At 51.1% G+C, this 25,319-nt stretch overlaps 1 long non-coding RNA gene across 1 annotated transcript; it reads right to left on the minus strand.

The window, feature by feature from the left end:
* Positions 1–1,993: 1,993 nt before the first annotated feature.
* LOC116668253 lies at positions 1,994–16,480 on the minus strand. The gene is made up of 3 exons (XR_004325336.1): positions 16,360–16,480; positions 7,105–7,322; positions 1,994–6,267 (listed from the first exon to the last, which is right to left on the minus strand). It is a non-coding gene; the product is annotated as an uncharacterized LOC116668253 (long non-coding RNA).
* Between the last annotated feature and the right edge of the window lie 8,839 nt (positions 16,481–25,319).

Genomic DNA, 25,319 nt, shown 5'->3' on the forward strand with positions numbered 1-25,319 from the left:
CCAGGTGCATACCCAGGGCAGAAAGTTGAGGCCACCTCCTCCTGCTCGGCCCTACTCAGCTCACCAGGACCTGCTGCCCAGACTTGGGCGCTTATGCTGGCAAAGGTGATGAGTGCACAAGTCATCCTCCCTGGGCCCCCTTTCCTTCTGTTCACCCACAGCTTCTCCCTCGTGCAGCCCGGGACCCTTTCCCAGCCTACTGTTCCTATGCCACTCGTCCCAGTAGACCACCTGCAGCTGAAGGGTTGCTCCTCCCAGCCCTTCTGGAGACTTGATGTCTGCCTGTTGGCTTATGCAGCCCCTCCACTCACCCTCACCCAGCAGAGTCACAGCTGGTGGTGGTCCCCATACACGTGGAACCACCTTGCCCTGCCCCATTTATACAACCTGGACCTCACAGAGCTCTGTGTAGACACACACACACACACACACACACACACACACACAGACACACACACACACACTACTAGTGTGAGAAGAGACCAGTGGCCAGCTGGGGTGAGAGCCCATCTTTCAGATGGAAAGTGACTCCTGGATTTGGATTTGCAGTCTTTTGGAAAACAGGCAACATGCATTCCCCATAGGGAAGGAACCAAATACAGAAATACTGCTACTCTCAGCCTGCCCCCAAGTATCACACGATTCTGACTCTGATGGTCTGTGATCCCAGTGTCTTCCAAATAGACTCATGACACCCCATCCATAAACCCACAGACACCCCACAGCCCGGCACTCACCACATCCTGCCCCCAGGACCCCCCAGTAATGTAACACACAAGCACACACACCTCAAAACCCACAACTCCCAGCTCTCCCACGCAGAAACAATCACACAGGCACACACACTAGCACACATCCTGGAACACACAGTCAGACCACAATCATCTTGACACACAGCCCCACACACCTTAATACACGGGCACCTCGACACCCCCATTTCCCAACACCCCAGGTCCTCAGCACACGCACACCCCCATCCCGAAGGTGGCTGGAGGCCAGGTGGGCAGTGCAGTCTGTCCAGCGGTAAGTGGATGCAACCTGGGGTCGAAGGTCAAAAAGCACTTAGAAGCTTTGATTCAGAATATTCATCAGCCTTTGGTGGGGGTGGGGGAAGAAGCCCACATAAGGGGGAGGGGGAGGAAAAAACTCAACCCCGACCCTAAACTCTTTTCCAGTAAATCGATGTATTTTGCTATAATTTTATTAGGAATATAAAAGGAGCCTTTTCAAAAGTGCTTAGGACGCAAAAAAAAGAGGCGGGCGATGGAAACATTAGTCTGTCTGTATTAGCAATCCCATAGTCACATTTTATTGTTACTGTCAGGATGCAAAAGCTGTGCTTAAAACAAAATAATACATAATGTATTACTGAGGCATAAACATCAGCGAGCCGCGAGCGGTCGGCATTTTTATTTTAAAAAGAAGATGCAGGAAAAAAAATACATCGAGGGACAGAGAGTGGGGGATGGGATGCGGGCAGCCTCTAAGAATCACAGTTGAGCTGGGATCCCAGACCCGGAGGATTGGGGAGCCCCGAGCAGGGGTGGGGCTGACCCCCAGACGTGATTTCAACCACAATGTCACCACCTTTTCAGCTCCCTTCAGAACAATCCATTCCCCAAATTAACCCCAGGCTCAGGGAGCTCCCACCTGCTAGCTCACCCTTAGCGCCTTGTGATTTATAGAGCTTTGTCCTTCCCCAACCCTGACCCTTGATGAATCCCCAGGAAAGGAGGCCGGGCAGTTATTCTTGTCCCCATTCTGCAGATAAAGGCATTGGGGCCTAGAGAGGGACAGTTATGGACTCTAAGTCACATAGCCAGTGAGTGATGTGATTAGGACTAGAATCCAGGGCAGAGCACCAGAGTCTCCGTTCAGTGTCCTTTCCACTGTACTCAGCTACCCAGGTGCTTGACAGTCTCCAGACAGGCCCCTGGCTCCCTGGGGTGAGCTCTTTGCCCCACCCTACCCCCCCCTGTAATTCACTCTCCAATGTCAACAAGTATAATCTTCCAAAATGCAAAGCAAATCTTGTCTCTCCTGTGCTAATACCCTCCAGGCACATTCCACCCCACCTAGGAAACAATCTGTGCCTTGGCTGGACCCTCCTCCATCAGGCCTTGCCCTCCTCTGTCACCTCCTCTCCTGCCCCTGCCCAGTGTTCCCTCTGCATCACATTCACAGACCTTCACTCTATTTCTTCAGCCCACTAAGCTCACTCCTGCCTTAGGGCCTGGGCTTCTGCTGTTCCCTCTGCCTGGAGAGTCTTTTCTGACTCTTTCATCAAACACCACCTCCTCTGAAAAGTCCTCCTGGTTTACCCAATCTAAACCTGACCCTCTGTTTTTTATTTACTTGCTTATTGCCTATTTCCCCCAAACTAGAGCATAAGTCCCAAGAAAACAGGGAGCTTATTGGTCTTGTTCACTTTAGTGTCCCCAGGTCCTGGCACGTGCACAATCCTTGTGTCAATGGAAGGATGAATGGATGGACAGCACTGCCACTTGGCTGTCATCCTGGGCTGAGGCTGGAGCACATCTGGCCTGTGGCCTATCCTTCCCCAATTCCCAGAGTTCCCTGGGCAAGCCCAGCCTCCCACGTTTGGGGGCTCTACCACCCTACCAGAGCCAGGGCCTCCAACCTGGGCTGGGCCCACCACAGCCTGCACAGGTGGAAATAGGGCCTCCTGATTTCAGCACCATCTGGACCCAGCACTGTCTCTAGTCCCTGGGACAGCTCCTCCCCCATCCTGTGCCTGCCCCCCAAGTTTCTCCCAGCTGTTCTTGGCCCTTTAGGGGAGCTGGTTCTGCTTCCCCACCCTGGGTTTCCTCTCCAGGCCTCTCCCTGTGTTTTTTTCCTCCATTTCCTGGACCCTCAGTCAGGCAGCTGCTGGGGGATCGGGAGAAAGACTCTTCCATCCTCCCCTCCACCTGGCTTTCAGGCCCTGGCATTTCCCCTCCCAAACCCACTCCAACCCTTCAAGTCCCCCTGCTCTGAAGGCTTTCTCAGAGTGTCTGGCCAGCTAGCTCTAGGACCCACTGGTTCATCCAGGGGACCACTGACCCTTATGAGACAGCTTTAGGGAAGCAATAGTTAAGAACAGAACTGGGAAGATAGGATTTGAGTCCTGGCTCTCCTTCTTATTAGCTATGTGACTTGGATACATTGCTTTAACCTCTCCGTGCCTCAGTTTCCTAATCTGTAAAATGGGGACAAGAATGATGTCTACCTCACTGGGCCTTTGTGAGGTTTGCAGGGAAATGTAATGTATGAAAATCCTTTAGCACAGGGCTCAGCACCTGGGGGCTGCCATGACATTCAAGGGAAGGGCCATGGGGACAGGGGGCCCAGCCAGTGCCAGCATGGAGGATGCTGGGACCAGCCCCTCCACCCATGCCAACCCCTGAGCCCTTCTGGGGCAGCTCCCCACTGTCTCAGGGCTCTTGGTGCCACCTAGTGGTGGGTGGGTGCACCAGGGGGCCCAGCAGGGGCAGGGTGGGGTCGTAGGGCAGGATGGATACGAGAGAGGAAAGAAGTAGCCAGGAACAGGTATCCACCTGTCTCGCTGGGCACTGCCTGGGGCCAGCATGCATCCAAGAGGCCACCCCACCCTTGGCCTGGCAGCCATCCTGGGAGGACAGAACAGGGAGGAGCCACCTCCAGGATGCCCTGTGCCTGGCTTAGGAGCCCCTACCAGCCACAGCTCAGATGCCTGCACTCTGATTGAGGGAGACTGACAGCGAAGCAGGAAGGGGCTGGGAACGTGGTCTGCAGCCCTGAAGTGGCCCCAGCCTCCTGCCCATCACAGCCCCTCCATTCTCAGGGCCTGGGACAGTAGGAGGTCTTTTGTGTCAATGCTGGATGACCCTGTCCATTCAGGCACCAAGTCCTTCCACGCAACACATGTCTGTTGAGTCCCTGCTATGTGCCAAGACACTCAGGACAGAGGGAACACGACAAACGCTTGTTTGAAAGTCAGTGGGGCTCATATAGGGAGTAGGATGCGACGGGTGGGGAAAGGCAGAGGAAGGAGCAGAAAAGCAAACAGCAAAAATTCAGTGTGTTTAGCCAGCACAGATGGTTAAAGTACCCAGAGTCACAAAGCAGGGGAGAGGGTCAGCAGGGGAGGCTGCAGTGGAACAGGGTGCAAGGGCCACCTACAGCCGCAGCATCGCCTGGTGGTTAAGGCCTTGGGCTCTGAGTTGCCAAGCTGCCTGACTCTAATCTAGCTGTGTGGCTTTGGATGAGTGTTTTAACCTCTCTGGGCTTCTGTTTCATCATTGTTGAACTGAGGAATAATAAGAGCTACTATCTTACTACCTGATGGCTGGGTTTGTCCCCAGAACTGAATGAAGCTCAGAACACAGGGAGGATCTGTGGCTTTGATAGTAGCATCACCTCTAGGACCCTCTGCTTCTTAAGACCCTGCTCCAGCTTCTTCATCACACACACACACACACACACACACACACACACACACACACACACACACGAGTCTGGGAACACCGGGGGCCATATTCGTGTAGACTTACCCAGGTGGTCTCAGGAATCAGGGCTGAGCCTGTACAAGGCCCTGAATGTGCAAGGCCATGCGTGCCTGTGGATGCCCAGCCCGGGGAGCCCATCTGTGCATCCTCACACACAGTGGGCATGCACGCATGAGCCTGTGAAAACGACTGTGTGTGTACCTGTGTGTCTACAGGGCTGGGGGTCTGCCCCGTGTATGTGTGCACCCTGGTGTGGGGGTCAGGGTTACTGGGAGCAGGGCTGTGCTCATGGGTGCGGAGGACCCTGGCAGGGCTTGTAATTATCATCAATTGCACGGGGAAATCACTGGCGGGGAAATGTCACTCAACCGCTCCTCTCAGCCTGTCCCCAGCCTGGTGGGGTTACCCCTGCTGCAGCCTCTGCCTGTCTAGCAACATCCTGGTGCTTACTCGGGGATCCCCCTGGAGCTGTGGGGGTTCAGCCCTGGGGTTGAGGAGTCTGCCCATGGAGGAAGGCCACACTCCTGTCTTCCACCATCACAAAGCAGAGATTGGCTCTCCCTGCAGCAGTGTCAGATGTCACAGTTCTAGGTTCTGCCTTGCATGGAGGTACCCAAGGATGGGTGGCCACAAGATCTCTGTGGTCAGACAGACCTGGGTTCTAATTTTCAGCCTCACCCCTTCATGGCTGTGTGGCCTTGGACAAGTCATCTAACCTCTCTGTGCCTTGTTCCCTCCCCTATAAAACAGCAGGATTTCTGGTGGGAACTGACATCATAAGAGTGTGTGACGCTTGGCCCATGACACTTGGCATGTTCTCATTAATGGCCTCTTCCATTGTATTACCAGCCACGTTTGTGGAGCCCTTTGCCTGCACTATCTCGGTCTTCAGATCCTCCCAGGAGTTCTCCATAGTGGCTCCTTTATTGCCGTCTCCATTCTTCAGATGAGGAAACTGAGGCTTGCTGAAGTGGAATGATTTGCTTCAGTCATCAGTGTATGAGTGGGTGAAGCAGAACTTGCCTGGGAGATTCCAAACCTGCACTCTTGACCCCCTGTAGTCCTGGTCCTGCCCTTGAAGTTCTCCTCATCCCAGCAGTCCCTCCATTGTGCCCCAGTTCAGCCCCCAGGGCTGAATTTTGCTGAGTGTCAGCAGGCTTCAAACAAAGGCTGTGAAAAGGAACCAGGATGGCCAGGCAGAACTTCCTTGCCCCACCCTATACCTCCCCGACTTCCCGTGTCTTATTATTAGATCAGTGGTGGAGAAGTTGCCTCGTCCCTCTCGAAGGATCCCAGAGCAAGTGAGCTGGAGGACCGACCCCTCAGCCCCTGGCCAGTTCCAGTGTTCTCATTGCTCAGGTGGGGAGACTGAGACTTGAACTGGGAAAAGCCCAACCCCGGTTTCACACAACATCCAAGTCAGGCCGCGTGTCCAACAGTGATCCGTGCAACGAGAGCTCAGGGGATGCAGGCAGCGGGTGGAATCAAACTTGAGGGAGGGATCCGCAGGCCCCTGGGAACAGCGCGCATTCACTGTGCCTTCCATCAGTAGAAGAAGCCCTTCCTGTGCACTTCCTCTGGGCAGGAGGCGAGGGTGCCTAGGGAAACAGGACATGCCGCCTGCCCACCAAGAACTCACAGCCTGGCGGGGGAAACCGATCACTAAAGCTGGGACTTCAGCCAGGCTTTTGGCCAGATCACCACGCGTGACCTCTCTATCCAGTCTTTCCACGTGGGTGAGCTTGGGTTTCCTCACAGCATGGTGACTGGGCTCCAAAGGCTAGTGTCCCAAGAAAACAAAGCAGAAGTGCATGAAACTTAATGATTTAGCCTTGGTGGTCACACAGTGCCACTGCCATCTTGCCCCATTGGCCGAGGTAATCCCAGAGGTCTGCTCAGATTCAAGGGGAGAAGCACAGACCCCACCGCTGGGAGGACTGTTGAGATCACACTGTAAGACCTTGCGGGGTGAGAGGCACTGGCAGCATATTTGGAAAATGCAATTGGCTACAGAGACCATGCACATCTGAATCCTTGGCTAATGGGGCCAACTTCCCTTGGTGTGTGCAGGAGGAAAAGGACACCAGGAAATAGAAAAGAAGACAGAAAACCTTGGGGGTCCAGTGGCCAGTCAGGGGCAGCTGATATCCTGGGTTAGGACTTCCTGGATCGTCCACCAAGGATGCTGCCCAGACCCAGCCTTTCTTGCACACACACAAGAATGGGGCTCCAGGGCCCTTCCACAGCTTTGGAAGGCTCTGAGTTCGGGAAGGGGTGTCCTCCTGGGGCCCCTTTATTCTGAGTGGAGGGTCCTGGCCTCTGGCTGCCTTCTCTCAGGTGCTGGACCACCCCAGGCGCAGGTAAAGGGAGCAGCAGCAAGTCTCAGTCTCCCCCATTCTTGCTCTCACACCCCTGCTTCTGCAGCAGCCCAGGATGCCTCTCAGCAGGTGGGAAACCTCACAAAAGAGCCAGCTGTCCTCTCTGTAGTCGAAGACAGGGATCAATGTACAGGAAGGGACAAAAAAGAGGCTTCTCTCCCAGACCCTACCAGGCTGGGCCTCACATCTCCTCACCACCATGGCCGGACCAGGTGGACAGTCACCTGCAGAGCCCCCACCTTGTCGTCAGGCTCACAAGCCCAGGTGGCAGTGTCAGCAGCCGGCACGGTGTCCCTCCCTCCGCTGGGCAGCCTCCATCAGCAAGGGAACAACGCAGGCAGGGTTTGGCCTTCCAGCCCAATAAACCCAGTGAGTCTGAGTTTATCTGCCTGGACGTCTGTTTTCCCAGCCGCACTGTGAGCCCAGCCTGCTTCGTCTCTGGGACCCAGCACAGCACCTGGCACATAGTAGGGTCTTAGTTAGTATATGTTGAATGGACAAACAAATGAATGAATGAATCTTGCCAATTTCTGTATTCCCAGTGCCTAGCACTGTGCTTGGCACATAATAGGGACCCAATAATCATTTGTTGAATAAATGAGTTTTATTCTTCTCTGGATCCCGAATGCCCAGAACATAGTAGGTATTTAGGATCTACTGAATTGAAAGGACAAAGCAAAACTCCTGAGGGCCTATCTGGTCCAAAGGGGACTTCGGTGATGGGTTACTGCTTAGACTGGTCCATGGGGCTCCAGCCTCAGAATCCTGGGAGGGCCTGGCTTCTGGGCATGCCCCATGCTGTTCCCACATCCCACGAGCTCCCCACCCCCACCCTCCTCCATGTCCAGGGCAGGGGTGAGGGGAGGGAGCTTCCTCTCCCTCGGCACAGAAGCAGATGGAACAGAGGCAGAAGGGAGAGGGGAAAGGCAGACAGCCAAGACAGATGCCACTGCAATGGGCCCTCCCCGCCAACATGACACCAGGGCCCCCGTCAGCATCTCTGGAGGCCCCCTCCTGACAAATCAGATGGTCCCTGTGAGTCCCCCAGTGGAAAAGTCTCCCCGCAGGTCCCACTCCACAGGGCCCTGTTTCCCGCCTCTCAGTGTGCTCAGTAAGTCGGGGATGGAGTGGGGGGGGGGGCAAGTGGAAGGGGGGATATAAAATTCTTCCTGGCAGTTTAAGGAGTTTTGGCATTTTCACTATGGTACATGTAATATTTAAATTACTTCCCCTCAGCACGCCCTCATGCCTGCCTTGGCTTCCCCAGGTGAATTTGTAGGCGCTGAAATGGTCTAATTTCCCACACAAGCCATGTCAAATATAATTTGGGTGCAAAGTTGGTAATTATACGTAACATCAGTCTGATGTTAAAAACACTGAAAAATTTAGCAAGAAGAGTCTACTAGAGAGACACAAGTCTGAGGCCCAGCCAGAAAAAGGCAGGCCCGGGCCCCGCAGAAGCCAAAGTCTTTAATTAATGATAGCATGTTTTCAGGGACTCAAAGGACGCAGGTCCCCAACTGTCTGAAGCTCCTTTGTCTACCAATTACCAGCATCTGGTGGGAGGCAGGCAGGGAGGAAGTCGCAGGGGGGCACCAGATCCTGGCTGAGAGTTGCCAAGGTTTGGGTGGGGCCACAGCTCACCTGAGGGCCAGGGTCCTGCCGCCAGGTGATCCCACTCTGCTCTTCTGTCCCTGAGACCAACCCCCATGAGCCCAGGGTCAGTGGGAGGAGGAAGTTTGTCTCCCCTTGACTCTGTGGGTGAATTGTGGGGAGGGGGTGAGGTTTGGCTACTAGCCAAGCAGCCCCACAGGCTTCGAGGGTCCAGAAGCAAAGCTTGTTCCCCTTTTGATTTAGGTGGGGCTTTTTTCTTTTCTTTTCAAACCATTTAAAGGACTGTTTCTGTTAGGACTGGGACAACATCTTGTTTGCTCACCTCTGTGTCCCTGGATCTGGCACATAGTAGGTGCTCAGTAAATATTTGTTACCTGGACGTACTGTGTGAAACAAGCTCTAATTACTCCTCACTCTAACCCTGTGTGGACCGAGAGGAAGCCCTCCCTCCTGAGGAACAGCACAGGAGACATCCGAGTGACTAAGGGCCCAGGGGCAGAGCCTGGATTAGGATGGTGATTCCACATTTCCGGTTCCCCAAACTCTGCATCAGTTTCTTCATCTGCAAAATGGGCATAGTAATAGATCGACTTCCCAGGAGGAGATTCTCGGCACAGAGGGCTCTGAACAGTGCCAGACAGGTAGCTCTTGTTTTGCTAAGGGGGAAGGGTGAGGTGTGGCTTTGTAGGACTGCTCTTCAGAGGGGTTTCCAGAGGCTGCGTGAGGACTGAGGAGAGGAGGGGCAGCCAGCAGGGCACAGGAACCCAGAGTGACGAAACAGATTTCCAGTGGACAGTTTGGAAAAGTTTCTGCCATGGGGAGCATGACAAAAAATACCTTCTTCCTTGATTCCCTAAGAAATCTTTCATAAACTATTCTGTCTCCTGGTCCGTGTTATGGAGTAATGTCTGTTTGGGATGGATGGCCTCCAGGAGGGCATGGATGTGAGTGGACACCTGTGGGAGATGGCTACATCCAGAGGTGGGTGCTATTATTATTAACATTCTGTCGATGTGAGAGCAAGGCTGAGAGAAGTTAAGTGCTGGGCCCACACATCGCACTTCGGCCTGGTGGGTTTGCTGTCTGACTCTTCACTTACCCTCTGAATGTACCTGAAGATTCTGCCAAACAGTAACAAGAGCCGTAGCTGACACGAAGCCCCTGCTGAGAGCGAGACGTCCTAGTTTAGCCCGCTTCATTGTAACCACTCTGGGAAGTAGGCACTATTAGTATCCTCATCTTATAGACGAGGAGGCTGTGGCTCCGAGGGGTTAATTAACTCGCCCCACGTCACAGGACATGGGACATGGGATGAAGTCCAGGCTGACCCCAGAGGAGCCCTTAACTGGGAAGGGACCACCGCCTCAAACATGGCCCTTTTCCTGCACCCCTGCCGCGGCTACACCTTCTACAAAGTGGTCTCAGCCCTGCACATTGGACTCATCCAGGGATCTTTAAAACCACTGATGTCCAGGTTTGAAGTGACCTGGGTGCTGCCAGGGCAACAGGATTTTTAAAAACTCCCAGGTTGTCCTAACATTGGGGACCACTCACTGCCTCTGCCCTGCTGCAGCTAAGCCCTCATAAGCTTCTCCAACTGTATCGTGGACACGCATCACCCAGATATCCCGATAGAAGGCAGGCTCTGACGTGGTGGGGTCTCTGTGGGCTGGAGCCTGGGATTCTGCATTTCTAACAAGCTCCCCAGATGATGGTGAGGCTGCTTCTCCAAGGCCCGCACACTGAGTACTGAGGGTCCGCACCAATGGCTCTTGGACTTGTCTGCACATTGGGAATCATCTGTGGAGTTTGAAAAAATTCAGATGCCCAGGTCCCAGCCCAGAGATTCTGCTGTCATTGGAAAGGAAAGCTGGCAATTTGGAGGGGCACTTTGGAAAAAATACCAATGCCCAGACCACATCCCAGGACAATTAAATGAGCCTCTGGAGTGGTACCTGGGCACCTGCATTTTTACAGCCCCCAGGTGATTCTGACAAACAGCCAGACTTGAGAACAAGAGCTTTGAGCTGCATATAGTGTTTGCTGTCACCAAATCCTATCAGACCTAGGCTTTGATTTCCTTCTTTACGATTTCACATTCATTGGGTCTAGGGTGGGACCCAGGATTCAGCATTCTTAACACACTTCCCAGGGGAGGCTGACGCAGGTGGACCCCAGGCCATATGTCAAGAAAGGCTCCTCCATCTTCCTCACCTTCAGCCCCTGCTCAGGCAGCAAGAAGTCACTGGGCTCACAGGGCTCCAGGACCCCAACATGGGGAGATGGGAAGACCACACAGGGAGACCAGAGGCGAGGCTGAAGAGGGGCTGGCCCAGACTGTAGCCTTCCGTCACCACCTCTGTGTCTGACCAGCGCTCAGAGGTCAGCTTCGCCCTGGGACAGCCTCGGAGGCAGGACACCGGGCATCTGAGGACAGCAGAGGTGGGGCCACAACTAGAAAACCAGACAGGAGTCCTGTCTAGCCAGTTCCTCTCCTGGTTCCCTGTGCCACCCACCTGGGCAAGTCAGGGCAACACCCCCGACTCCATGCCTCCATTCCCATATTTCTAAAATAAAGAGTAATCTCACCCCACCTCACCTTGTATGTGTGATTGTTTGCGTGTTTTATTTTTAGATTAAAGTAGTAACAGCTCAAGGCAATGAAATCAAACAGATCAGAAGCATGTGAAGTGAAAGGTCTCTTTTGGAGGTACCATTGATAATAGTTTCTTGTGTGTGTTTCCAGATGTTTTCTTTGCATGTACAAATATACAGCTGTGAACACTTTAAAAAACGGGATCGTATATGTTGTTGCAATTTGATTTTTACACTTAGCAATATATCATCAGTACCTTTCCATGGAAGTCCGTAAGAGCTATCTCATCTGGTTTGAAGGCTGCATAATATTCCACAGTATGGATATACCATTGTTTATTTAGCCATTCTCCTATTGGTGGACATTTAGGTTCTTTTGGGTTTTTTCCCCTACAATAGACAATGATACTATGGACATCATTATACCAGTGCCTCTCAGTACTTCTACAAGTATATCCCCACTACCCTCCTGAAAATGGCATTAAGGTTCACCCAATTTCCAGCTCTCCCATTTTATGAGAGACTGACAAACTGGAGGCTGCAATATGCATAGATCTTTAATGAGAAGGGTCAAGTTGGTGACAAACAGTAACTGTCCAGAGTGGACAGGGCTGCCATGGATTTTGTACCACAGTAGGATTTTGCTTAGTAACTGATCAACAACACCTCCCTCATTTCCATTATCACCACCAGCACTAACACTATGGTCAAGTCATAGCTGCCAGCACCACTGTCCCCACGAGTCAGCCCATCAACACCAAAGCCATCACCATAACCACCAACACCATCATTTCCACATCAGCCAGTGTTCTCACTTGCAGACAACAGAACCCTCTTTAATTTAAGTGGAAAAGTATTATAAAAGGGTATTAGGCAAACATCTAAATGTGAAATCTAAAACTGTAAAACTCCCAGGAAAAAGCCATAAGAAAAATCCTCTAAGACCTTGAGTGGAACAAAGATTCCTTAAGACAAAAGAACACACCGTAAAAGAAAAAAACCGATAAAATTAACTTCATCAAAATTAAAAATGTCTGCTTTTTAAGTAGGAAGATAAGAAAATAACAAATCACAGACTGGGAGAAAATATTTGTAAAATGCTTATCTGATAAAAGACTGGTAACCAGATGTATAAAGGACTTTCAAAACTCAAAAATAAGAAAAGAGATGACCCAACAAAAATGTGGGCTAAAGATTTGCATAGGCACTTTACTAAAGAAGATAGATACATTGATGGAAAATAAGCACTTGAAAACATGCTCAACATCAGTAGTCATTAGAAAAATGAAAATCATAATTTTGAATGGTTCAAATTTTTAAAACTGACTCTATGAAATGCTAGTGAGGATGCAGAGCACTTGGAACTCTCATACAATGCTGGTAGGAATGCAGAATGATGCAGCCACTTTGAAAAACTGTTAGGCAGTTTCTCATAAAGTTAAGCACATACTTAACACAGAACCCACCAATCCCCAGATATTTACCAAAGAGAAATCGAGATATATGTCCTTGCCAAAAAAATTGTATGTGAATGTTTATAGAAGCTTTATTCATTACCAAAAATTGGAAACAACCCAAATAGCCATCCACAGGTGAATGGATAAATATATTGTGGTATGTCCATTCGATGGAATACTACTCAAAAATAAAAAGGAACAAAGTACTGGGATATGCAATGACATGGATGACTCTCAAAAGCATTATGCTGAGTTAAGAAAGCTAGACTCAAAAGGCTACATATAGGATAATTCAACTTATATAACATTGCAGAAATATAAGAAATATAATATTATAATATAATATGACATTCTAGAAGAGGCAAAAGTATAGCAACAGAAATCAGATGAATGGTTGTAAGAGCCTGGGAGTAAAGGAAGGGATACAACAGCATCAATGAGGCAATGTCAATGTTTAACGACCAGCTCAGGAGAGGTGGGAGGGATTTCATATATATATAAACGTATGTATATAGATATATGTGTGTGTATATATGTGTGTATACACACACACACACACACACATGCTTATTATAAGTCTTACTGATATAAAAGATGTGCAGCATGTATATTTTAAAAAATTTCTTTACTTTTTTTTGGGGGGGTAATTATGTTTATTTATTTACTTATTTTTGGAGGCGGTACTGGGGACTGAACACAGGACCTTCTGCATGCTAAGCATACACTCTACCCCTTGAGCTATACCCTCTCCTGGCACGTATATTTTTTATTGGGTGAAATTTGTATAACATAAAATTAATCATTTTAAAGTATACAGTTCAACGGCATTTGGTGCAGTCACAATGTTGTGCAACCACCATTTCTCTCTAGTTTCAAAACATTTTTGTCCTCCCTGAAGAAAACCCCATACCCATCAAATAATCACTCCCGTTCTCCCCTCCCCCATCTCTGGCAACCACTACTTTGCTGTCTTTATGGATTTGCGTATTCTGGGTATTTCGTATAAAGAGAACCCTACAATATGTGACTTTTCATGTCTGGCTTCTTTTATTGAACATAACATTTGCAAGGTTCATCCAAGTATCAGTACTTCATTCCTGTTTGTGGCTGAAAAATATTCCGGTGTATAGATACACAATAATATGTTTACACACTTTTCCATTGATAGATATTTGGGTTGTTTCTAGCCTTTGACTGTATAAATAATGTTGCTATGAACATCTACATTCAAGTTTCTATTTAGACATATGTTTTCATTTCTTTTGGGTATGTACCTAGGTAGGGAATTGCTGGATCATATGATAATTCTATGTTTAACTTTTTGAGGGACCACCAAAGTGTTTTCCACAGTGGTTGCCCCATTTTATACTCCCACCAGTAAAGTATAAGGGTTCCTATTTCCTTCGGTAAAGTTTTGTAGTTTTCAGTGTACAAGTCTTTCACCTCCTTGAATTTTTTTTCCTAAGTATTTTCATCTTTGGATGCTATTATAAATGAGATTGCTTTATTTCCTTTGCAGATAGTTCATTGCTTTCATAGAAAAACAACTGATTTTTGTGTGTTGATCCTTTATCCTGCAATTTTGTTGAATTTAAAGCACACAATTTATAAATAATAACATTATAAATTTCATATAGTAAATCGACTCTCACAGAACACTTTAGTTAACTTTGCCAAACTCACACATCTATAGCCAAACTGTGGTTGCAACCGACAAACATATGTTGCTCCAACAAGAATGTCAGTTGATAATTTCCCTCTCATTAAAGAGTGAGGATTGAAACCACCAACCACCTACCTTTGCACAGCTTGGACTCTGAAGACTGAAACTCTCTCTCTGCACACAGTCACGAGACTTCATGCTACTCCAGCAGACTCCAGCCCCTGCACTGAAAAACCCTCCTTAAGCCAAACTTCCAATCCTCAATAAATTCTGACTTCTCTCCCCATCTCAAGATACAATAAAGCCCTGTCAATGTGGTGGTCTCCTTACCATGGTGAGCGATAAACTCAACTTTGTTTTATCGATAGAGTGTGTCGGGGTGATACCTGGGGAGCCACCTTTTGAAACAAGTAAGACCAAAACAAAACTAAGATGAATGTCAGAACATCCTTCATCCACCAACGATGTGAGTGACTTATTTGCTTAGATACTGGAAGAATATTTCCTTAATTTTTTTGCACTATTCACAATGTAATGGCTGCAAGCACAGCACATGTTTAAGTTTAATTTGCATTATTTGCATTTTCTTTACCTCTTTCTTATGTCTAGACAATCAACAAAAAAATAAATCAAACATTGATTTGCAGTTACCAATTTCTCTGGTGCAAATACTCCCACCCACATGAGGTCACTGAATTCAGAGTTGAGAAGAGCTGTTTAATAGCACAACATTATAAGGTATTTCTACCAAACAGATAGACTAAACATGATCTCACGAGCATAAACAGTAAAATGTAGCAAAATCATCAGGAAGTGATGAGTTTATGTATTACTTTTGTTATGAATGTAAGTTGTTAGTCAGTTTATATAATTTCATATTTAACAATGGCTAGGTTTAACAGTCAGCTTGTAAATCTCCTGAAAATTCAACGACTGACTGTCACGAAGGGGTACTAGCCAGATCTAGCACACCACCGGGAGGGACTACAAAGTGGCACTCGGGAACTTTTGAGGGAGATGGAAATGTTTTATATCTTGATTGTGGCAGCAACTATAAGACTGTATAAGTTTGTAAAGATATATAGAACTGTGCGTCTAAAAACCGTGCATATAATTTTACTGGATGTCAGTTATACTTCAATAAACCTGAAATAAGGGATATTTGGTAACTTGCAAGCTTTCCAGAGGCATCATGGAATTAGACTTGGAGGATGGAATAGCACCCAGGGCTAGTGGAAAGACTTCTGCTGCTGTCACTGAACACAGGTATGGCAGTTTACACTACCCAAGATGGGCCAGGATACCCCTGCCAGGACTCCACCCTGCTGCCTCTGGACCCTGGCTGTCTCTCCATCCTGCTCTGGCACACTCATCAGCACTGAGCCTACCGGTGCCTCTTCCCAATCAAAACCCTGTTTCGGCATCTGATTGGTGGAGGAGAGAGGTCACATGGCCACACCCTAGCTGCAAGGGAGGCTGGAAAGTGAATTTCTGGTTTCAGTCTTGAGAAAGCAGGACCCATAGGGTGGGAGATGCCTCAAGTCTAGGAATAGAGTTCACAGGATGCCGATCGGCCACATGAGCACGAAAACTGTCCCCTACAATGACCACAGTTACTGTCACCAGCACATGGCCACTGACACAAGCAACAGGGTCATCCCAGTTATGGTCATAAGTCTGGCCCTGGCCCTTCTGTGTGAAGGCCACACAGTTAGAAATCACTTGGGACAGGTGTTGGACAGGACTTTCTTAGAGAAGCTTACTGTCTGGTTAGAAGGCCCGGTCACCTGCCCTGCAGGGCAAGGTGTGCTCAGCTGCCACAAGGGAGGTTGAGACGTGGAGGACTTTGGGAGTCAGAAGAAGAGGTCCCAGGGACTGGAGAGGCACAGGAAGGCTTCCTGGAGAAGGAGGCATTTGAGCTGAGCTTTGAAGGGTGGGAAAGACTGGACAAGGGCAGCTAGGGAGGAGGGCACCTCACAGAAAGACCCATGTGGGCAAAGACTTGGAGCAGGAACATGCTTGTCATGCGAGGGCGTTTAGCTGGTGCAGAAATGTAGGCAATGCTTCTCAAAATTCTTGACCACCGCTTCAGAGTAAGAAGTACATTTTACATCGTAATACACATACATATAAATGAAATAAAAATTTCACAAAGCAGTACTTACCCTAGTACATGCAGTGCGCTTTGATGTTTTCCATTCTAATCGATTCTGTTTCATTATTTTTTTCAAATGCTTGTCATCACTCATTAGATGGACTTCATGACCCATCTGTGTCTCACAACCTGCTATTTGAAAGTCACAAATGTAGGGGTCATAGATTGGGGGGAAAGAAGCAGGGGCAGGGCTGTAGAGGGCTTTGAACCCCAAGTCATGGCATTTGGACTTCACCCTGCAGACTCTTGAGCCCAGAGGTCACGTGTGAAATGATCACCATACACCATCTATCAATCTTTAAATGCACGTAACATCCGACCCAGCAATCCCACTTCTAGGAGTGCAGCCTGGAGAAATACCCACTGAGGAGCCCAGAGAGGCACAAAAGAGGGTGTTTGCTGCCTCACTGACTCTCGCTGGAAAAATTGAAAGCAACTAAATGTGGACTGCACAGTCCTTCAAAACGATGACGTCAGTCTCCATTGTGGAGAGGTCTCTGGGACATTTTAGGAGGGAGACAAAATCGAGTCACAGAGCCTGACATGTGGGTTGTTTTCAGTTTTGGATAGAACATACTTGTATACGTGAACACACATTTACGCGTGTGGATGGCTTTTTTAAAGATCTAGAAGGAAATGCAGACACATGCTACAACGTGGGTGAACCTTGAGGACATTATGCTGGGTGAAACAAGCCAGTCACAGAAGGGCAAACATTGTCTGATTCTGTTTCTATGAGGTACCGAGAGTAGTCAGATTCCTAGAGACAGAAAGTGGAGGGCGGTTGCTGGTGGCTGGTTGGAGGGAGGGGTGGGGAGTGACGGTTTTATGGGGACAGAGCTTCAGTCTGAGAAGAAGTTCTGGAGATGGGTGGTGGGGACGGTGGCACAGCAGCATGAATGTGCTTAATGCCGCTGACCTGTACCTTTAAAACTGGTTCAAATGGTCAATTTTATGTTACGTATATTTCACCCCGAGCCCCACACTTCCCACACACAGATTTAGAAGGCTCTCCACCAGCCCTAACAGTGGTTGCCATCAGGAGGGGAGTGACCTGGAACTAGTGCAGGTAAAGGGGGTTTTTCACATTTTACTCTCTTTGCTTCTCTGTGGTTTATAATCTTTACAACGAGCACTTATTCTTGAATCACTCACAGGATTTTTTTTAAAACCCAATTAAAAAAAATATACATATATAAAGTTCAAGTGACCCTAGGAGGGCTGGAGGGTGGGTGTGAGGGAGGTGTTAGGGTCCAGAGAGGCCCAAAGGTGCCGGAGGGCATGGCCAAAAGGGTTACCTTATTAGGACCAAAGCTGAGTACAGGGGGGATGTCTAGGTAGCTCACTGGAAGAGGCAGTTATAATCCACTGCAATAAATTGAGAGCTCTGGGAACCCAGAGAAGGTGTTTAAACCAACCAGAGAATCAGGGAGGGCTTCCTGGAGGAAATGGTTGGAGCCAGATCATGGACTATGAGTAACAAGGCTGAATAGCAGCAGCAGGAGACTAGGAGGATGCACCCTCTGCAGCCTGGAGCCTGGTCCCCCAAGCATCCCCTGGGCTGGAGGCTGAGTGAGGGCTGGGCTGGGGGCTGTTGGTCTCACCACCTCCCCGCCGCCACATGGTTCCTGCCCAGCCCCCTCCCCAGAGACTAGTGGAGGGGCAGTATGGGAGCAGTTCCACAAATCACCTCCTGGGTGTAGCTCTCAATATTCCTCAGTGACTGGTAGCTGCAGAACCTCTCTGGCCTGGGTGGGGGTGGGAACAGATGCCTTGCTCCCTTCTCTTCCCCCAGCCCCTCAGCAAGAGCCCCCAACCCTAATTACATCTGGTTCACATTGGCCCTGTTTGGTTCCAATTGTCTCACTTCCTGCTACCGACTCTGGACACCCCAACCCCCACCACCCCCATTTGTGGGAACAGACCCCACCCCCTCTCCTTCTGTCAGCCTTCAGCCAGCCCTGCACAGTGAGGTCCCCAACAGCCTCGTGGATGTCCCCCTGACCCCAGTCATGAATGTGATGGGCCATCTCACTGCTCCCCAAATGTGCTTCCTGGCCAATTATTCTGGGATGCCCTGGCTCTGGTAACACCTACCCACATCCTTCCAGGTCTGGTCTGGACATCTAAGAGCCCTACTCTGCCCTTCACCTGGTCCCCTTCACCTCCTGGGGAAGGAGGGTCTCCTGTGCCTGGCACTGTGCTGGGCTCCTCCATCCTCACACGCAGCCCTCCCTGGGAGGTCCTTGGTCAAGTGAACCAGAGAAGGTGTTTTACTGGAGGGCATTCATCTCCAAAGAAGATAGTCTTAAAGCCACTTCCAGGGGCTGCTGGGCCTCAGGGACAGAGCTAGGATAGGGCAGGGATGGGAGTATCAGGAAACAAAGAGATGATGGGACAGGAGGGGAGGGGAAATGACTGACCTCAGAGAGTAGGCACTCCAGGCACCTACCCAGGTAGAATCAGAGAAGTGATTTGGAGGAAAGTCACCTCTGCAATAAGCTGGGAATGCAGCTGTCTGTCCAGTGCAGGACTGTGCCCCATTGACATATGCTCTGCAGCATTTGTCCCAAATTATCACTGATCACTGATATGCTGCACTTACGGTGAGCCAAGCCCTGAAAGTGTTTAACTCTTTTAATCCTCATGACAACCCCATGAAGGAGCTATCATCCTCCTCCTCCTCTTCATCATCCCCATTTTGCAGATGAGAAAGCTGAGGCAAGAAGAGGTTAAGTTACTGGCCCAAGGTCACACAACCGGTAAGTAGTGAAGCCAGGATCTGGGCCCAGAAGCCTCTTAATCACAGAGGCTTGGAGTCCCTTGGAGAGCTGGGATCTCTGGTTTTATCACTAACCCCCACACCCCACCGACTGGACTAGACTCTGGACAGGGAGCTCCTGAGGGCAGGAACAGGGGACAGGGTTCTTCCGAGCCTCTCCTGCAGCCAGCACTAGACAATGATTCATTCATTCATTCCATAGAATGTTTACTGACTGCCACCAGGCAGTCATGTGCCAAAACCCCTCGGAGCCTCAGGCCCCTCAGCTGCAAGATGGGAATGTTGTCTGAGCAGAAGGGTCCAAATAAAATACATCGGGCCATGGATATATAATCGTAAGTCTCCTAGTAACCACATTTAAATGAGTAAAAATTAACAAATGGAATTGGTTTTAACAACAGACTTTTTGAACTCAATATCTCCAAAATACTATCATCTCAGCCTGCAATCAATGTAAAAAAGATGAATGAGATATTTTACATGCTTTTGTTCTGATTGGCTCCGAGAAATCCTGTGAATATCCCCCTTCAAGTACGCCTTCCTTTGGGAAGGTATTCTGGGCCCGGTAGCCACATGTGGCTATCGAACTGGACAGCACGGCCCCAGGCTGGAGGGTTCTATGGAGATCAGAGGGCACGGGGTGGGTAAGCCTCCAGCTCCCAGCCCGGCCTGCAGAGGGAACCGTACAGGTGCGAGGGCCCCAGCACCGCCCCCCAACCCGGCCAGGAGTCGAGCCCCTCCGGGGGTGCCCCTGGGAAGGCGGCACCGCCAGGGTTCCCGGAAGGAGCAGGAGGGAGGGAGGAGGGGAACAGCAGTCTGGGGCCTCGAGGAGGGAGCTGCTGCCTCCTGGCACGGGGACAGAGTTTGTTTTCACCTCTTTGAAGCCGGGAGATGAAAGCGGGGCCCACATGGCTGCCTTTGATTCCCTCCTCCCCGGGCCCTCGCAGCTGCAGCCAGGCCAGGCCCAGCCCTTCGCTGCCCCAGGGGGAGCAGAAGAGGCCCCAGGCAGGGGCGCTTCTCCCCTGGGTGGCTGGGTGGGTAAGCAGAGGAAGCACCCTCCATCCTGGAGATCTCCCCTCCCGTAGACAGACCCACCCAAAAGGGCGAGTGACAGCCTCCCTGGACAAGAAGGAGCAGATGCGATGCGCAGGATGTGGGGGCGCCTGCTCCCCCAAGTCTCTCTCCTGCTGATGCCCGAGTGTCCACCGTTAGTGTCAGGCCTTATGAATACACACAAGGACATGGCCACTGAGATTCGGGGGAGTCACTTTACCTCTCTAAGCCTCTTTAATTCAACAAATATTTATTGAGGGCCTACTATGTGCCAGCGCTGTTCTAGGTGCCCTCCTAGTAGGCATCACAGAGCAGGTGGAATGAAACAATGCATGTAAAGTGCTTTGCATGATGACAGGCAGGTAGGAGTTGCTCAGTACATGCCATTCAGCGTCATCGGCAGTAGCAGCATCACTGCGAAGTTCTGCAGGGTCCCTTGACCCCTCCTGGCACTGGGGGAAGAGAACCAGCTGCTGGAATAGCACCCACCCCCCGGGCTAATCCCTGGTGCTTTCGCCTGAGCTCTCCTGCCTCGTTTCTCCTAAGTCCCTTGGGGACAGCCCTTGGCCTGGAGGAAACAGGACCACTGACTTTGACCATGACCACTGATGTCTGTGCCCCAAAAATGTAGCATGACAAGCCCTCAGACTTGTCCTCAAGCAGCTGGGGGCCACGGGGCAGTAGCACCACTTCAGAGCAGCAGAGATTAGGGCATCTGCTGTACCAGGGGTGTGGCTTCTGTGCCAAACCCCATACCGTCCCAGCAGCATGGACCGCTATCCTGGGCCCTAATCCCCATCCAAACAGCTTCTGGAGTCTCCCAGCCACCCCGCCTCAGAGGAAGAGCCACCTATGTCCTCCTCATTTTCCTGGCACAGGGCACTGGCTGCATCATCCTGATCACAGCATCCTTGCACACACACTGCTTGTTCATGCTGCTTAGTACACGGGGGAAGGGGGAGGGTCTATGAGCCCCTTGGGGGCCTGCCCCTCACTCCTGGTCCCCTCCTTCTTGACATCCTGCTCCCTCTCATGGGTCAGGGAGGAGTAGTGTTGGCGCCAGAGCTACAGACAGGAGCAAAGTGGGTAAGACCCAGGTCCTGAGCATTCCTGGATGACCACTGGGTTTGCAGGCGAACCGATGCAGGCCCTTCCAGATGCATCTCTAACCCTCACGTGTAGTTGTCCCCATTTCACAGGTGGGGAGATTGAGGCTCTTCCACATCACAGACTTAGGAGGGAGGGCAGCCCGGATCTGGACCCAGGTCCTATTGATTCCAAAGTTTGTGTTCTTTTCACTCAACCACACCACTAAGGAACTCAGCCCTCTCCTCAGTGAGCTCAGAGCAGCCCCAGGCGGTTCCCCCAAAGCCAGAAACTCCAAGGACCAAGAAGCCTGCCCTATAAACAGATGTGATGCAGCAGGAGGAGCGCTGGCCTTGGCGACAGGACCAACTGGCTGGGAATCTCAGCGACCCTGTGACCTGGGGCGGGTCACCTCCCATCCAGACCTTTGTCTTCTCTTCCGGGGATTTCCTGAAACACCCACGGCTGGCAGGATGGTTTTAGGTGATATGGAGGCTTTTCTTTGTATTTTGGTTGTTAGATTTGTTTTATTGTGCGTTAGGACCAGAGAGATGTAACTAACACATCAAACTCACAACTTCATGGATACTTTGCTTAGGTTGTGTCTACATAAGTGAGAAAGGTGCCCTGGCTTAAGGGATGATACTGAGTAAGTGGAAACACGGGTACTTGGAGGATGCGGCGTATTAACACTCCCATGTCTGGGAAGCAGGAGCTGGTACAGTGACCAGCATCAGCCGGAGGGGGACACCAGGTGGCTAAGGGGCTGGAAGCAGTGTGACCTGGCCCCACTGGCTGGGGCGAACTCCACGGAGGCCGGCGGCCGGGACAGGACAGAGGGGAGCAGGCCGGGAGGAGGGAAGACACAGAGAGGCAAGTGGGGCTGCAGGGCTCACCCCGGCCAACTGGCCGTCTGCATCCACCCTGGCCTCGGAGCCTGGAGGCCACATTGCCGCCTCCCCTCCCCGGGCTGCGCAGGCCACAGCTGGCTGATGTAAAACACACATGTTTTGACTGAAGCTGCTCTCCCCCCACCCCTTGAAAAAACGCCAACATTAAAGGGAGCGTAGCTTTGTAAAACTGAAACTGTAAAACGCTTCTGAAACCCAGCCCGGGGATTAAAGAAACCACATGAAAGGGGATTTGGGACGACCTGGGCCCTGACTTCCTGTTCAGAAGTTCGCTCACCATGTGCCTCCCACCCGGCCGGTGGCATGTAGCGAGGAGGAACAGGAGGGAAGAGGAAGGCCTGGGCCCGTGGGGCCCTCGGAGGGCCTCCAGAAGTCCCGAGCTCCCTAAGGTCCAAGGCCTGACAACCTCAGCTGCGGCCCTCCCAGACCTCCAACCTCTGAGGGCTCAGAGGAGAAGGTGCTGTGTTGCCCTTGGTCTTGCAGTAACAGAGGGGTCGCGTGAGCAAAGGAGACCCCAGCCAGCCACCATCTACCTCCTAGCCTTGCCAGTCTCCCTGCTGCTCCCAACATGGTCCTTACTGGCCCTGGTCCTTGGAGATGCAGGAAGTGTTAGGACCCCAGCTCAGCCTCCTGTCTGACCACAGTTAAGAGCGTCCCCCAGGCACAGGAGCCTACTGAACCGAAATCCCAGCTCTGCACTGACTCACTGTGGGACGTCCAAGAGCCACCATTGCAAGCTCCCCGCCTTTTGCCTCCCTATCACTGAGCAGTGTGAAGGTGGAACAAGGATGCTGTCCATGATGGTGCAAAGGTGGCTCTTCCCTCGCTCTCACAAGACTGGGGTTGGTGATCCCGCATTGGTCTCTGTCTTGCTACATGACCTTGGATAAGTCACATTCCCTCTCTGGGCCCAGGACCCTCATCCTTGGGAAAAAGGGTAAGATGGGCTGGGTCAGAGGAGAAGCCTGGTCTACGGACGGACACACACATGCGCGCACACATACACACACACACATCATATCCACTCCCGCAGGGACACACGTGCATACCCCCATCACACACGACACATACCCAGACACACATCACAGGCCACTTGGTGGCCACTGCCACCCCCAGCTTCATTACAGCCCTCCTTCCGTTATATAAACTCCTCGTGCCCTCCAGTGTCCCCCGCAATCACTTACCTAATATTAGGATATTAAAAAATATGGCAAGATTTTAAGAGACTTATTAAAATGCAATTAGCAGCGTGTACGACTTAAGCAGGGAGATTATTTTTAAAAATGACTTGATTGTGCGGAATACCACGCACCTTCCTGAGGCCGTAAACCTGCCAATCACACGCACTCTCAAATGAGGTTTCCTCGCTTTCTCTTTGTCCTTCAAGGTTTTCTTCTGCCCCCAGGTGACCATGAAAGCTGTGGCCCCCACCCACAGAAGCCACCTGCCTACACACGTACACTCTGAGCCCCTCAAGAGGCCCCTTAGAAGGAAGCCAAGAGGTTAATCAGGTCCAGAGCCAAGCCTGAAGAAGTTTCTAGAAACCAGCCAGAGGGTAGCCATGGAAGTGAAGAAGCCCCCACCCCCGACTTACATCCACCCTCATTAAGGTTTGGGTCTGGCAGGGGCTGCAGCCAGATTAAGGGTGACAAACTGTCCTTCGAAGGGCCTGGGGATGGGGAGAGCCCAGGGTGGAGGAAGAGGTCCCAGGGAGTGGGCTGCTGCTGACCTCTTCCAAGGGCTAAGCCTCAGAGACCACCCCCACCCCCACCACGCTGAAGCCCCCCACCCAGCGCCCACTCTCAGGGCTGGAACAGTGGGTTATGCTGCCCCCTGCTGCCCACTCTTCACACTGCAGCCCCACTCCTAGGACTCGCCTGAGCAGAGGAGATGACCTGGTCCCGGGGCAGCCTTTCTCCAGCTGCAAAGTCCATGATAAGGATCCCAGGATCCTCCAGGCTCTTACCCAGAGAGAGAAACATGTGTCTGGAAACACGGACCTGCTCTCCAGCCACCCGCTCCCGGGCAGCCCCACCCCTGGCTGAAGGAGTTTATCAAATGTGCTCACTACTTCCTGGCATTAGGCTCCCGCTGGCACTTTTATTCCAACCATAAAAAGGCTATTTCATTGAGAAATAAAGTCCCATCTTCCTGACGTGTAACTCCTTTCAGAGCTCTTAGTCAGCCGCCAGGCAAAATTTATGTTTCCTGGATGCTTTCTCCTGGGATTGCAACTGGAAATTGGGGGGAGGGGGCTGGAAGGGAGAATTTCCTTTCTGGCTGGTGGACATGTATTTATTCCTTTGGTCTAAGCATCCCCAGAAACCCAAGGTGCCCAGGAGGGAGCTCTGGCCTTGGAACAAGGTGGTCAGGGTTTAATCCCTGATTCTGCGCTCTATTAGCTGCATGGCCTTGGGCAAGGCCAAGTTTCCTATCTGTAAAGTGGGGAGAACACGTCCTCTCTTCCTCAGAGCGGTGGTGCTAGATGCAGTGAGCAGAGGGAGGGGGAGAGTACTTGGACGCTGTACAAGTGCAAGTGTTGCTATTCTTAAGGAGGCAGGAGAGTTCTCTGACTTCGGGGGGTGCCCCTAGCACAGAGTCTCCCAGGCAGTGAGTGGTCCTCAACTGCCATGTGCATCGGAATCACCTGGAGGACTTGTTAAAACACAGGATGCTGGGCCCCACCCCCTGAGTTTCTGGATCTGTAGGTCCGGGATGGAGCCCAAGAATTTGCATCTCTAATGAGTTCTCAGGTGATGCCGATGCCGCTGGTGGTCCGGGGACCCCACTATGAGAACCACTGTTCTGAGATCTGGGATGTGGGACGGCTCAGCCTGGGCCTTGGGAGAGGAATGAGGGACAGGTGGGAAGTCACCTGTGGAGCAAGTTGGGGCCGAGCCATTACAACTAAATGGGAAAAGGCATCGGTCCACAGTCACCCCATCTTGTCCCCCCACTGGCTTGGCCTGATGTCTCAAGCAGCCTCCACCCCCAGAGACCAGACCTGTGAATAGCAAAAGTGTCGGGAGGTGGGCTGAGCTGGGGAGGATGGACCCTTAGGGGTGAGGGGTTCTCTCGGAGCTGTGTTAGAGACTCTTGAGTTGCTATCTTCATGCGCTGACCCCCAGGTCACCCTAG

This window comes from Camelus ferus, chromosome 13 (genome assembly GCF_009834535.1).
Source record: "Camelus ferus isolate YT-003-E chromosome 13, BCGSAC_Cfer_1.0, whole genome shotgun sequence".
Lineage (NCBI taxonomy): Eukaryota > Metazoa > Chordata > Mammalia > Artiodactyla > Camelidae > Camelus > Camelus ferus.